Here is a 15,000-nt window from a genome sequence, read left to right on the forward strand (position 1 = left end):
CAGCCAGTCCCCAAACGCAAGCCAGGGACCGGCCCACAGGAGGCTGCAGCCAGTCCCCAAACACAAGCCGGGGACCGGCCCACAAGAGGCGGCAGCCAGTCCCCAAACGCAAGCTCCCGCGAGCCCCTGGTGACCCGACGAGCGAAAATTCCCCCCAACCAGCGCAAGTCCCTAACCCAAGCCGGAAGACGAACCACAAGAGGCGGCAGCCAGTCCCCAAACGCAAGCCAGGAGACGAACCACAAGAGGCGGCAGCCAGTCCCCAAACACCAGCCGGGGACCGGCCCACAAGAGGCGGCAGCCGGTCCCCAAACACCAGCCGGGGACCGGCCCACAGGAGGCGGCAGCCGGTCCCCAAACACCAGCCGGGGACCGGCCCACAGGAGGCGGCAGCCAGTCCCCAAACACTGGCCGGGGACCGGCCCACAAGAGGCGGCAGCCGGTCCCCAAACACCAGCCGGGGACCGGCCCACAGGAGGCGGCAGCCGGTCCCCAAACACCAGCCGGGGACCGGCCCACAAGAGGCGGCAGCCGGTCCCCAAACACCGGCCGGGGACCGGCCCACAGGAGGCGGCAGCCGGTCCCCAAACACCGGCCGGGGACCGGCCCACAGGAGGCGGCAGCCGGTCCCCAAACACCAGCCGGGGACCGGCCCACAAGAGGCGGCAGCCAGTCCCCAAACGCAAGCCAGGAGACGAACCACAAGAGGCGGCAGCCAGTCCCCAAACACCAGCCGGGGACCGGCCCACAAGAGGCGGCAGCCGGTCCCCAAACACCAGCCGGGGACCAGCCCACAAGAGGCGGCAGCCGGTCCCCAAACACCGGCCGGGGACCGGCCCACAGGAGGCGGCAGCCGGTCCCCAAACACCAGCCGGGGACCGGCCCACAAGAGGCGGCAGCCGGTCCCCAAACACCAGCCGGGGACCGGCCCACAAGAGGCGGCAGCCGGTCCCCAAACACCGGCCGGGGACCGGCCCACAGGAGGCGGCAGCCGGTCCCCAAACACCAGCCGGGGACCGGCCCACAGGAGGCGGCAGCCGGTCCCCAAACACCGGCCGGGGACCGGCCCACAGGAGGCGGCAGCCGGTCCCCAAACACCAGCCGGGGACCGGCCCACAGGAGGCGGCAGCCGGTCCCCAAACACCAGCCGGGGACCGGCCCACAAGAGGCGGCAGCCGGTCCCCAAACACCGGCCGGGGACCGGCCCACAGGAGGCGGCAGCCGGTCCCCAAACACCGGCCGGGGACCGGCCCACAGGAGGCGGCAGCCGGTCCCCAAACACCAGCCGGGGACCGGCCCACAGGAGGCGGCAGCCGGTCCCCAAACACCAGCCGGGGACCGGCCCACAAGAGGCGGCAGCCAGTCCCCAAACACCAGCCGGGGACCGGCCCACAAGAGGCGGCAGCCGGTCCCCAAACACCAGCCGGGGACCGGCCCACAAGAGGCGGCAGCCGGTCCCCAAACACCGGCCGGGGACCGGCCCACAGGAGGCGGCAGCCGGTCCCCAAACACCAGCCGGGGACCGGCCCACAGGAGGCGGCAGCCGGTCCCCAAACACCGGCCGGGGACCGGCCCACAGGAGGCGGCAGCCGGTCCCCAAACACTGGCCGGGGAGTGGCACAAATTCTAAGTCCCACGAGCCCCTGGTGACCCGACAATCGGACTTAGTGCAATTTTCCAAGTGCTGCAAGCCAATGTTGGCCCGACAAGTCCCCAAACGGCAGCCCGGTTTTGAGCCACTAGTGTCGGCCTATAAGTCCCCAAACACCGGCCCGGTTTTACGACCACTAGTCCCCCAACACTAGCCCGGGATTCAGCCACTAGTGGCGGGCACGATTCCCCAAACACCGGTCCGATAATACGCGCGCATATCCCCAAACACCGGCCCGATAATACGCGCGCAATTCCCCAAACACCGGCCCGATAATACGCGCACAATTCCCCAAACACCGGCGCGGATTTCAGCCACTATTGGCGGGCACAAGTCCCCCAACACTAGCCCGGGATTCAGCCACTAGTGGCGGGCACGATTCCCCAAACACCGGTCCGATAATACGCGCGCATATCCCCAAACACCGGCCCGATAATACGCGCACAATTCCCCAAACACCGGCGCGGATTTCAGCCACTATTGGCGGGCACAAGTCCCCCAACACTAGCCCGGGATTCAGCCACTAGTGGCGGGCACGATTCCCCAAACACCGGTCCGATAATACGCGCGCATATCCCCAAACACCGGCCCGATAATACGCGCACAATTCCCCAAACACCGGCGCGGATTTCAGCCACTATTGGCGGGCACAAGTCCCCCAACACTAGCCCGGGATTCAGCCACTAGTGGCGGGCACGATTCCCCAAACACCGGTCCGATAATACGCGCGCATATCCCCAAACACCGGCCCGATAATACGCGCACAATTCCCCAAACACCGGCGCGGATTTCAGCCACTATTGGCGGGCACAAGTCCCCAAACACTAGCCAAGTTCTCAGCCACTAGTGGCGGGCACAATTCCCCAAACACCGGTCCGATAATACGCGCGCATATCCCCAAACACCGGCCCGATAATACGCGCACAATTCCCCAAACACCGGTCCGATAATACGCGCGCATATCCCCAAACACCGGCCCGATAATACGCGCACAATTCCCCAAACACCGGCGCGGATTTCAGCCACTATTGGCGGGCACAAGTCCCCCAACACTAGCCCGGGATTCAGCCACTAGTGGCGGGCACGATTCCCCAAACACCGGTCCGATAATACGCGCGCATATCCCCAAACACCGGCCCGATAATACGCGCACAATTCCCCAAACACCGGCGCGGATTTCAGCCACTATTGGCGGGCACAAGTCCCCAAACACTAGCCAAGTTCTCAGCCACTAGTGGCGGGCACAATTCCCCAAACACCGGTCCGATAATACGCGCGCATATCCCCAAACACCGGCCCGATAATACGCGCACAATTCCCCAAACACCGGCGCGGATTTCAGCCACTATTGGCGGGCACAAGTCCCCCAACACTAGCCCGGGATTCAGCCACTAGTGGCGGGCACAATTCCCCAAACACCGGTCCGATAATACGCGCGCATATCCCCAAACACCGGCCCGATAATACGCGCACAATTCCCCAAACACCGGCGCGGATTTCAGCCACTATTGGCGGGCACAAGTCCCCCAACACTAGCCCGGGATTCAGCCACTAGTGGCGGGCACGATTCCCCAAACACCGGTCCGATAATACGCGCGCATATCCCCAAACACCGGCCCGATAATACGCGCACAATTCCCCAAACACCGGCGCGGATTTCAGCCACTATTGGCGGGCACAAGTCCCCCAACACTAGCCCGGGATTCAGCCACTAGTGGCGGGCACGATTCCCCAAACACCGGTCCGATAATACGCGCGCATATCCCCAAACACCGGCCCGATAATACGCGCACAATTCCCCAAACACCGGCGCGGATTTCAGCCACTATTGGCGGGCACAAGTCCCCCAACACTAGCCCGGGATTCAGCCACTAGTGGCGGGCACGATTCCCCAAACACCGGTCCGATAATACGCGCGCATATCCCCAAACACCGGCCCGATAATACGCGCACAATTCCCCAAACACCGGCGCGGATTTCAGCCACTATTGGCGGGCACAAGTCCCCAAACACTAGCCAAGTTCTCAGCCACTAGTGGCGGGCACAATTCCCCAAACACCGGTCCGATAATACGCGCGCATATCCCCAAACACCGGCCCGATAATACGCGCACAATTCCCCAAACACCGGCGCGGATTTCAGCCACTATTGGCGGGCACAAGTCCCCCAACACTAGCCCGGGATTCAGCCACTAGTGGCGGGCACGATTCCCCAAACACCGGTCCGATAATACGCGCGCATATCCCCAAACACCGGCCCGATAATACGCGCACAATTCCCCAAACACCGGCGCGGATTTCAGCCACTATTGGCGGGCACAAGTCCCCCAACACTAGCCCGGGATTCAGCCACTAGTGGCGGGCACGATTCCCCAAACACCGGTCCGATAATACGCGCGCATATCCCCAAACACCGGCCCGATAATACGCGCACAATTCCCCAAACACCGGCGCGGATTTCAGCCACTATTGGCGGGCACAAGTCCCCAAACACTAGCCAAGTTCTCAGCCACTAGTGGCGGGCACAATTCCCCAAACACCGGTCCGATAATACGCGCGCATATCCCCAAACACCGGCCCGATAATACGCGCACAATTCCCCAAACACCGGCGCGGATTTCAGCCACTATTGGCGGGCACAAGTCCCCCAACACTAGCCCGGGATTCAGCCACTAGTGGCGGGCACGATTCCCCAAACACCGGTCCGATAATACGCGCGCATATCCCCAAACACCGGCCCGATAATACGCGCACAATTCCCCAAACACCGGCGCGGATTTCAGCCACTATTGGCGGGCACAAGTCCCCCAACACTAGCCCGGGATTCAGCCACTAGTGGCGGGCACGATTCCCCAAACACCGGTCCGATAATACGCGCGCATATCCCCAAACACCGGCCCGATAATACGCGCACAATTCCCCAAACACCGGCGCGGATTTCAGCCACTATTGGCGGGCACAAGTCCCCAAACACTAGCCAAGTTCTCAGCCACTAGTGGCGGGCACAATTCCCCAAACACCGGTCCGATAATACGCGCGCATATCCCCAAACACCGGCCCGATAATACGCGCACAATTCCCCAAACACCGGCGCGGATTTCAGCCACTATTGGCGGGCACAAGTCCCCCAACACTAGCCCGGGATTCAGCCACTAGTGGCGGGCACGATTCCCCAAACACCGGTCCGATAATACGCGCGCATATCCCCAAACACCGGCCCGATAATACGCGCACAATTCCCCAAACACCGGCCCGGATTTCAGCCACTAGTGGCGGGCACAAGTCCCCAAACACTAGCCAAGTTCTCAGCCACTAGTGGCGGGCACGATTCCCCAAACACCGGTCCGATAATACGCGCGCATATCCCCAAACACCGGCCCGATAATACGCGCACAATTCCCCAAACACCGGCGCGGATTTCAGCCACTATTGGCGGGCACAAGTCCCCCAACACTAGCCCGGGATTCAGCCACTAGTGGCGGGCACGATTCCCCAAACACCGGTCCGATAATACGCGCGCATATCCCCAAACACCGGCCCGATAATACGCGCACAATTCCCCAAACACCGGCGCGGATTTCAGCCACTATTGGCGGGCACAAGTCCCCCAACACTAGCCCGGGATTCAGCCACTAGTGGCGGGCACGATTCCCCAAACACCGGTCCGATAATACGCGCGCATATCCCCAAACACCGGCCCGATAATACGCGCACAATTCCCCAAACACCGGCGCGGATTTCAGCCACTATTGGCGGGCACAAGTCCCCAAACACTAGCCAAGTTCTCAGCCACTAGTGGCGGGCACAATTCCCCAAACACCGGTCCGATAATACGCGCGCATATCCCCAAACACCGGCCCGATAATACGCGCACAATTCCCCAAACACCGGCGCGGATTTCAGCCACTATTGGCGGGCACAAGTCCCCCAACACTAGCCCGGGATTCAGCCACTAGTGGCGGGCACGATTCCCCAAACACCGGTCCGATAATACGCGCGCATATCCCCAAACACCGGCCCGATAATACGCGCACAATTCCCCAAACACCGGCGCGGATTTCAGCCACTATTGGCGGGCACAAGTCCCCCAACACTAGCCCGGGATTCAGCCACTAGTGGCGGGCACGATTCCCCAAACACCGGTCCGATAATACGCGCGCATATCCCCAAACACCGGCCCGATAATACGCGCACAATTCCCCAAACACCGGCGCGGATTTCAGCCACTATTGGCGGGCACAAGTCCCCCAACACTAGCCCGGGATTCAGCCACTAGTGGCGGGCACGATTCCCCAAACACCGGTCCGATAATACGCGCGCATATCCCCAAACACCGGCCCGATAATACGCGCACAATTCCCCAAACACCGGCGCGGATTTCAGCCACTATTGGCGGGCACAAGTCCCCAAACACTAGCCAAGTTCTCAGCCACTAGTGGCGGGCACAATTCCCCAAACACCGGTCCGATAATACGCGCGCATATCCCCAAACACCGGCCCGATAATACGCGCACAATTCCCCAAACACCGGTCCGATAATACGCGCGCATATCCCCAAACACCGGCCCGATAATACGCGCGCATATCCCCAAACACCGGCGCGGATTTCAGCCACTATTGGCGGGCACAAGTCCCCCAACACTAGCCCGGGATTCAGCCACTAGTGGCGGGCACGATTCCCCAAACACCGGTCCGATAATACGCGCGCATATCCCCAAACACCGGCCCGATAATACGCGCACAATTCCCCAAACACCGGCGCGGATTTCAGCCACTATTGGCGGGCACAAGTCCCCCAACACTAGCCCGGGATTCAGCCACTAGTGGCGGGCACGATTCCCCAAACACCGGTCCGATAATACGCGCGCATATCCCCAAACACCGGCCCGATAATACGCGCACAATTCCCCAAACACCGGCGCGGATTTCAGCCACTAGTGGCGGGCACAAGTCCCCCAACACTAGCCCGGGATTCAGCCACTAGTGGCGGGCACAATTCCCCAAACACCGGTCCGATAATACGCGCGCATATCCCCAAACACCGGCCCGATAATACGCGCACAATTCCCCAAACACCGGCGCGGATTTCAGCCACTATTGGCGGGCACAAGTCCCCCAACACTAGCCCGGGATTCAGCCACTAGTGGCGGGCACGATTCCCCAAACACCGGTCCGATAATACGCGCGCATATCCCCAAACACCGGCCCGATAATACGCGCACAATTCCCCAAACACCGGCGCGGATTTCAGCCACTATTGGCGGGCACAAGTCCCCCAACACTAGCCCGGGATTCAGCCACTAGTGGCGGGCACGATTCCCCAAACACCGGTCCGATAATACGCGCGCATATCCCCAAACACCGGCCCGATAATACGCGCGCATATCCCCAAACACCGGCCCGATAATACGCGCACAATTCCCCAAACACCGGCCCGGATTTCAGCCACTAGTGGCGGGCACAAGTCCCCCAACACTAGCCCAGTTCTCAGCCACTAGTGGCGGGCACAATTCCCCAAACACCGGTCCGATAATACGCGCGCATATCCCCAAACACCGGCCCGATAATACGCGCACAATTCCCCAAACACCGGCGCGGATTTCAGCCACTATTGGCGGGCACAAGTCCCCCAACACTAGCCCGGGATTCAGCCACTAGTGGCGGGCACGATTCCCCAAACACCGGTCCGATAATACGCGCGCATATCCCCAAACACCGGCCCGATAATACGCGCACAATTCCCCAAACACCGGCGCGGATTTCAGCCACTATTGGCGGGCACAAGTCCCCCAACACTAGCCCGGGATTCAGCCACTAGTGGCGGGCACGATTCCCCAAACACCGGCCCGATAATACGCGCACAATTCCCCAAACACCGGCGCGGATTTCAGCCACTAGTGGCGGGCACAAGTCCCCCAACACTAGCCAAGTTCTCAGCCACTATTGGCGGGCACAAGTCCCCCAACACTAGCCCGGGATTCAGCCACTAGTGGCGGGCACGATTCCCCAAACACCGGTCCGATAATACGCGCGCATATCCCCAAACACCGGCCCGATAATACGCGCACAATTCCCCAAACACCGGCCCGGATTTCAGCCACTAGTGGCGGGCACAAGTCCCCAAACACTAGCCAAGTTCTCAGCCACTAGTGGCGGGCACAAATCCCCAAACACCGGTCCGATAATACGCGCGCATATCCCCAAACACCGGCCCGATAATACGCGCACAATTCCCCAAACACCGGCGCGGATTTCAGCCACTATTGGCGGGCACAAGTCCCCCAACACTAGCCCGGGATTCAGCCACTAGTGGCGGGCACGATTCCCCAAACACCGGTCCGATAATACGCGCGCATATCCCCAAACACCGGCCCGATAATACGCGCACAATTCCCCAAACACCGGCCCGGATTTCAGCCACTAGTGGCGGGCACAAGTCCCCAAACACTAGCCAAGTTCTCAACCTTCAGCTGAGTATATGGCCTCCGAAAGGCCCATACATTCAGACGGGTCCATGTATTTTCAGCGACAGCCGCAGTACCGCCAAAATCCATGCAGCGGCGCTGGATTTATGGCCTCCGAAAGGCCCATTCATTCAGACGGGTCCATGTATTTTCAGCGACAGCCGCAGTACCGCCAAAATCCATGCAGAGGCGCTGAGTTTATGGCCTCCGAAAGGCCCATTCATTCAGACGGGTCCATGTATTTTCAGCGACAGCAGCAGTACCGCCAAAATCCATGCAGCGGCGCTGTATTTATGGCCTCCGAAAGGCCCATTCATTACCAACGGGGCTGCAGTAGCATCCCGCGGCCACGCAGGGGCAGATATTGTGAGGGAATTACATGGTAGTGGACGGAGCGCCCATGCATTTCCAATGGGAGTGCAGTACCTCAAAAATCCGCTCCAAGCCACCGAACTTGAGGGCCCGACGTTCCCTCAACACTAGCCCAGTGCAATCGACATTTCGTTCTGTGTACATTGTTACACAGAATGACAATACAAGGGAATTATTATTATTATTATTATTATTATTATGTATTCAGCCACTAGTGGCGGGCACAATACCCCAAACACTGGCCCGGCGCTGGCTGAGTTTATGGCCTCCGAAAGGCCCATACATTCAGACGGGTCCATGTATTTTCAGTTTTCCGTAGCAGGTGTGATTGTTTGTTTAATTAGGTAGTTTGTGTTGGTGACGGTGTTCCTAACTGTGGTGGCTTGTTTGTAGAATGTGGGGCCCTGCGTTTGTGTTATGTTGATTTCTGGTAATTTACTTTTTACTAAGTAGTCTTTCAGGTTTTTGTTTCTTTTAAAGGCTGAGATGATTTTGTAATCTTGGATTATGCTTGTGTTCTGTAGTGTCTGATTTATATTTTGTCCATTCATTCAGACGGGTCCATGTATTTTCAGCGACAGCCGCAGTACCGCCAAAATCCATGCAGCGGCGCTGAGTTTATGGCCTCCGAAAGGCCCATTCATTCAGACGGGTCCATGTATTTTCAGCGACAGCCGCAGTACCGCCAAAATCCATGCAGCGGCGCTGGGTTTATGGAATCCGAAAGGCCCATTCATTCAGACGGGTCCATGTATTTTCAACGACAGCCGCAGTACCGCCAAAATCCATGCAGCGGCGCTGGATTTATGGCCTCCGAAAGGCCCATTCATTCAGACGGGTCCATGTATTTTCAGCGACAGCCGCAGTACCGCCAAAATCCATGCAGAGGCGCTGAGTTTATGGCCTCCGAAAGGCCCATTCATTCAGACGGGTCCATGTATTTTCAGCGACAGCAGCAGTACCGCCAAAATCCATGCAGCGGCGCTGTATTTATGGCCTCCGAAAGGCCCATTCATTACCAACGGGGCTGCAGTAGCATCCCGCGGCCACGCAGGGGCAGATATTGTGAGGGAATTACATGGTAGTGGACGGAGCGCCCATGCATTTCCAATGGGAGTGCAGTACCTCAAAAATCCGCTCCAAGCCACCGAACTTGAGGGCCCGACGTTCCCTCAACACTAGCCCAGTGCAATCGACATTTCGTTCTGTGTACATTGTTACACAGAATGACAATACAAGGGAATTATTATTATTATTATTATTATTATTATGTATTCAGCCACTAGTGGCGGGCACAATACCCCAAACACTGGCCCGGCGCTGGCTGAGTTTATGGCCTCCGAAAGGCCCATACATTCAGACGGGTCCATGTATTTTCAGTTTTCCGTAGCAGGTGTGATTGTTTGTTTAATTAGGTAGTTTGTGTTGGTGACGGTGTTCCTAACTGTGGTGGCTTGTTTGTAGAATGTGGGGCCCTGCGTTTGTGTTATGTTGATTTCTGGTAATTTACTTTTTACTAAGTAGTCTTTCAGGTTTTTGTTTCTTTTAAAGGCTGAGATGATTTTGTAATCTTGGATTATGCTTGTGTTCTGTAGTGTCTGATTTATATTTTGTCCATTCATTCAGACGGGTCCATGTATTTTCAGCGACAGCCGCAGTACCGCCAAAATCCATGCAGCGGCGCTGAATTTATGGCCTCCGAAAGGCCCATTCATTCAGACGGGTCCATGTATTTTCAGCGACAGCCGCAGTACCGCCAAAATCCATGCAGAGGCGCTGAGTTTATGGCCTCCGAAAGGCCCATTCATTCAGACGGGTCCATGTATTTTCAGCGACAGCAGCAGTACCGCCAAAATCCATGCAGCGGCGCTGTATTTATGGCCTCCGAAAGGCCCATTCATTACCAACGGGGCTGCAGTAGCATCCCGCGGCCACGCAGGGGCAGATATTGTGAGGGAATTACATGGTAGTGGACGGAGCGCCCATGCATTTCCAATGGGAGTGCAGTACCTCAAAAATCCGCTCCAAGCCACCGAACTTGAGGGCCCGACGTTCCCTCAACACTAGCCCAGTGCAATCGACATTTCGTTCTGTGTACATTGTTACACAGAATGACAATACAAGGGAATTATTATTATTATTATTATTATTATGTATTCAGCCACTAGTGGCGGGCACAATGCCCCAAACACTGGCCCGGCGCTGGCTGAGTTTATGGCCTCTGAAAGGCCCATACATTCAGACGGGTCCATGTATTTTCAGTTTTCCGTAGCAGGTGTGATTGTTTGTTTAATTAGGTAGTTTGTGTTGGTGACGGTGTTCCTAACTGTGGTGGCTTGTTTGTAGAATGTGGGGCCCTGCGTTTGTGTTATGTTGATTTCTGGTAATTTACTTTTTACTAAGTAGTCTTTCAGGTTTTTGTTTCTTTTAAAGGCTGAGATGATTTTGTAATCTTGGATTATGCTTGTGTTCTGTAGTGTCTGATTTATATTTTGTCCATTCATTCAGACGGGTCCATGTATTTTCAGCGACAGCCGCAGTACCGCCAAAATCCATGCAGCGGCGCTGGATTTATGGCCTCCGAAAGGCCCATTCATTCAGACGGGTCCATGTATTTTCAGCGACAGCCGCAGTACCGCCAAAATCCATGCAGAGGCGCTGAGTTTATGGCCTCCGAAAGGCCCATTCATTCAGACGGGTCCATGTATTTTCAGCGACAGCAGCAGTACCGCCAAAATCCATGCAGCGGCGCTGTATTTATGGCCTCCGAAAGGCCCATTCATTACCAACGGGGCTGCAGTAGCATCCCGCGGCCACGCAGGGGCAGATATTGTGAGGGAATTACATGGTAGTGGACGGAGCGCCCATGCATTTCCAATGGGAGTGCAGTACCTCAAAAATCCGCTAGAGGGCCCCGAACTTGAGGGCCCGGCGTTCCCTCAAGTGCCGATTTTATACCCCCTTCTCCAGCCGACAGCCAGAATTATATTAGGGACTCGCAATTTTGAGAGGTGAGCACCAGGGCTAATCAGCGGCCACCCGTGACCATTGAGTCCGACAGAGCAGAGGCTAGGGGCGGCCTCGCATCTCGCAATTACCGAGGGAAGATGCCGGTTCTCGAAAAATTTCTAAGTTTTTCAAATTTTAAAGTATTGAAGTATTTAGGGCGCTTCCCGCGGCCCTGGCTTTTGCATGTACCCCTCTAAGCTCCGGTTCTCGAAAAATGTCTAAGTTTTTCAAACTTTAAAGTATTGAAGCCGGACTTCCGCGGAGGCTGACAGGGGGCCTCCATCGAAGCACCCTTCACCCCCGGGTGAGCCGGCGTCGGCCCACGGGCCTGCCGGTTCCCCAACTGAGCGATTGGCACACGAGACCCGCCTCGGAGGGCCCACGTCGGCCGGCGCAAGCCGGTGTTCGGGCGTGCGGCTCCTCCGGCTTTGCGGGTCAAGCTCCAGCGCCGAGGATACTAGGCAAACGTTGGGCCCCCCCGAGCCGAGTGGATACCCGCCTCAGAAAGAGCTGGGGCGGTACGTACGGACGGCCTCACTAAGAGGGAACGGAAGCTACTAAAGCACACGTATAACTGTCCGATGTGCGAACGAAAGTGAGGCCGGACGAATCCGATACGAGTTACGAGTGAGGCGGGATCCACGGCTGGCACTCGCGGGGCCCTCTTGCGAAACCATGCCTCGGCGTGAACCTTTTGGCGGCAGAACCAAGACGAACCGAGGTCGAGCTTCCGTCTCGAGCCACACCCAGACGTCCGACCGTCGCGGAGCCCGACGCCACGCGTGCTAGGGCTCCGCGCGAAACATCGTTTCACGACACCCGCTCGTCAGCCCGTCCGAACGTATACGAGTGTCGCGCGGCCCCCCGGGCCCGGCTGTAGCCACAGCCTCGTCCCGGACCAGGGCCGCACCGCCACCAGCAGCGCCCCCCCGGCGGCAGACGCACTCTGGTTGATCCTGCCAGTAGCATATGCTTGTTTTCAAGATTAAGCCATGCATGTCTAAGTACGAATGGCCAGTACAGTGAAACTGCGAACGGCTCATTAAATCAGTTATGGTTCCTTTGATCGCTCCACCGTTACTTGGATAACTGTGGCAAATCCAGAGCTAATACATGCAAACGAGCGCCGACTCGCGGGCGGGGCTCCGGCCTCGCCCCGGGGACGCGTGCATTTATCAGACACAAAAACCCACGCGGTGTCCGGCGGGCGGGGGCTCAGCCGTCGCGCGCGTCCCCCGCGTCCGGCCTCCGCCTCTCCGGGCGGGGGCGTAAGCGGCGCGGGCGGCTCCGCGCGCGCCGGTCCTCGTTCCGCCGGCCCGGCCCCCCCTTTGTGTTGACTCAGGATAACCTCGTGCCGATCGCTCGCCCACCCGAGGCGGCGACGACTCATTCGAATGTCTGCCCTATCAACTTTCGATGGTAGACTCTGCGCCTACCATGGTGACCACGGGTAACGGGGAATCAGGGTTCGATTCCGGAGAGGGAGCATGAGAAACGGCTACCACATCCAAGGAAGGCAGCAGGCGCGCAAATTACCCACTCCCGACACGGGGAGGTAGTGACGAAAAATAACAATACGGGACTCGTTCGAGTCTCCGTAATTGGAATGAGCCGAACACAAACCCATCGGCCAGCATCCATTGGAGGGCAAGTCTGGTGCCAGCAGCCGCGGTAATTCCAGCTCCAATAGCGTATTTTAAAGTTGCTGCAGTTAAAAAGCTCCTAGTTGGACCCCGGGACGCGAGCTGACGGTCCGCCGCGAGGCGTGCATCCGTCTGTCCCAGCCCCTGCCTCTCGGCAAAAGCCCCCGTGATGCCCTTCGCTGGGTGTCACTCGCGGGGCCCGAAGCGTTTACTTTGAGGAAATTAGAGTGTTCAAAGCAGGCCACACGGCCGCCCCTGCATATCGCAGCTGGGAATAATGGAATAGGACTCCGGTTCTATTTTGTGGGTTGTCATGAACTGGGGCCATGATTAAGAGGGACGGCCGGGGGCATTCGTACTGCGCCGCTAGAGGTGAAATTCTTGGACCGGCGCAAGACGGACGAGAGCGAAAGCATTTGCCAAGAATGTTTTCATTAATCAAGAACGAAAGTCGGAGGTTCGAAGACGATCAGATACCGTCCTAGTTCCGACCATAAACGATGCCGACTCGCGATCCGGCGGCGTTATTCCCATGACCCGCCGAGCAGCACCCGGGAAACCGACCAAGTGTCTGGGTTCCGGGGGGAGTATTGTTGCAAAGCTGAAACTTAAAGGAATTGACGGAAGGGCACCACCAGGAGTGGAGCATGCGGCTTAATTTGACTCAACACGGGAAACCTCACCCGGCCCGGACACGGAAAGGATTGACAGATTGAAGGCTCTTTCTCGATACCGTGGGTGGTGGTGCATGGCCGTTCGTAGTTGGTGGAGCGATTTGTCTGGTTAATTCCGATAACGAACGAGACTCAAACATACTAAATAGTACCGCGGCCCCCCGCGCGGTCGGCGGCAGAAAACTTCTTAGAGGGACAAGTGGCTCTCAGCCACACGAGAATGAGCAATAACAGGTCTGTGATGCCCTTAGATGTCCGGGGCTGCACGCGCGCCACACTGAGCGTATAAGCGCGTCGTCTATCCCCGCGCCGGCAGGCGCGGGTAATCCTATGAACCCCGCTCGTGACAGGGCCTGGGGATTGCAATTATTTCCCACCAACGAGGAATTCCCAGTAAGCGCGGGTCATTAGCCTGCGTTGATTAAGTCCCTGCCCTTTGTACACACCGCCCGTCGCTACTACCGATCGGATGGCTTAGTGAGGTCCTCGGATAGTCCCCGCCGGGGCCGGCCCCGGCTCCGGCGGTGTGCCAGAAGACGGTCGAACTTGACTATCTAGAGGAAGTAAAAGTCGTAACAAGGTTTCTGTAGGTGAACCTGCAGAAGGATCATTAACGTACGAGCGGCAGCAGATCCGCCTCGGTACACCCCCGACGAGCCAGACGCCGAGGGCGGCGGGTCGTCGCAGGCGGAGGAAGAGGGTAGACCGGGACGGGACGGGACGGGGGGCGCGGCGCGGGTCACTCCCGGGCCGCGCGTCGGAGCGAGTTCGGCGGGCGCCACGCGGCGCGGCGCGACGCGAGAAAAGGCGGCGGGCGATGTCGCGCTACCTCCGTGCGAGCGGGGTAGCGCGCTCGTCCGACGACCCCAGTAGCGCGGCGCGGCGCGACGACAGGCGACCGCCAGCGACGGGCGAAAGGCGGCGGCCGTGCGCGGGACCCCCGTAACCGGGGAATCCCCCTATGCCGACGACCCTAGCTCGGCGCGGTTCTCGCGCTTCCGGCGCGCGCTTCCGGGGCGGCACTCGCCTCGACGACCTCCCGTCCTTTAAAGGTAACGGTTCGGGCCGGCGCCCCGGCGTCCGTCCGCCCGTCGGTGTCGCGTGTCCGTGCGGCGCGGGGCTGCTCTCGGCGAGGGTCGCCGAGCAAGCGGATCCCCGCACGGATCACAACGGCCGTATGGCGGCGGC

General features: G+C 58.7%; 1 non-coding gene across 1 annotated transcript; it reads left to right on the forward strand.

The window, feature by feature from the left end:
- The first annotated feature begins 12,438 nt into the window (after nt 1-12,438).
- Nucleotides 12,439-14,425, forward strand: LOC148345417 (18S ribosomal RNA). Its single transcript, XR_015848604.1, has one exon. It is a non-coding gene; the product is annotated as an 18S ribosomal RNA (ribosomal RNA).
- Nucleotides 14,426-15,000: the final 575 nt, after the last annotated feature.

This window comes from Urocampus carinirostris, unplaced genomic scaffold, assembly GCF_059441175.1.
Source record: "Urocampus carinirostris isolate Australia breed hairy pipefish unplaced genomic scaffold, RoL_Ucar_1.0 HiC_scaffold_46, whole genome shotgun sequence".
In the NCBI taxonomy this organism is placed as follows: Eukaryota; Metazoa; Chordata; class Actinopteri; order Syngnathiformes; family Syngnathidae; genus Urocampus; species Urocampus carinirostris.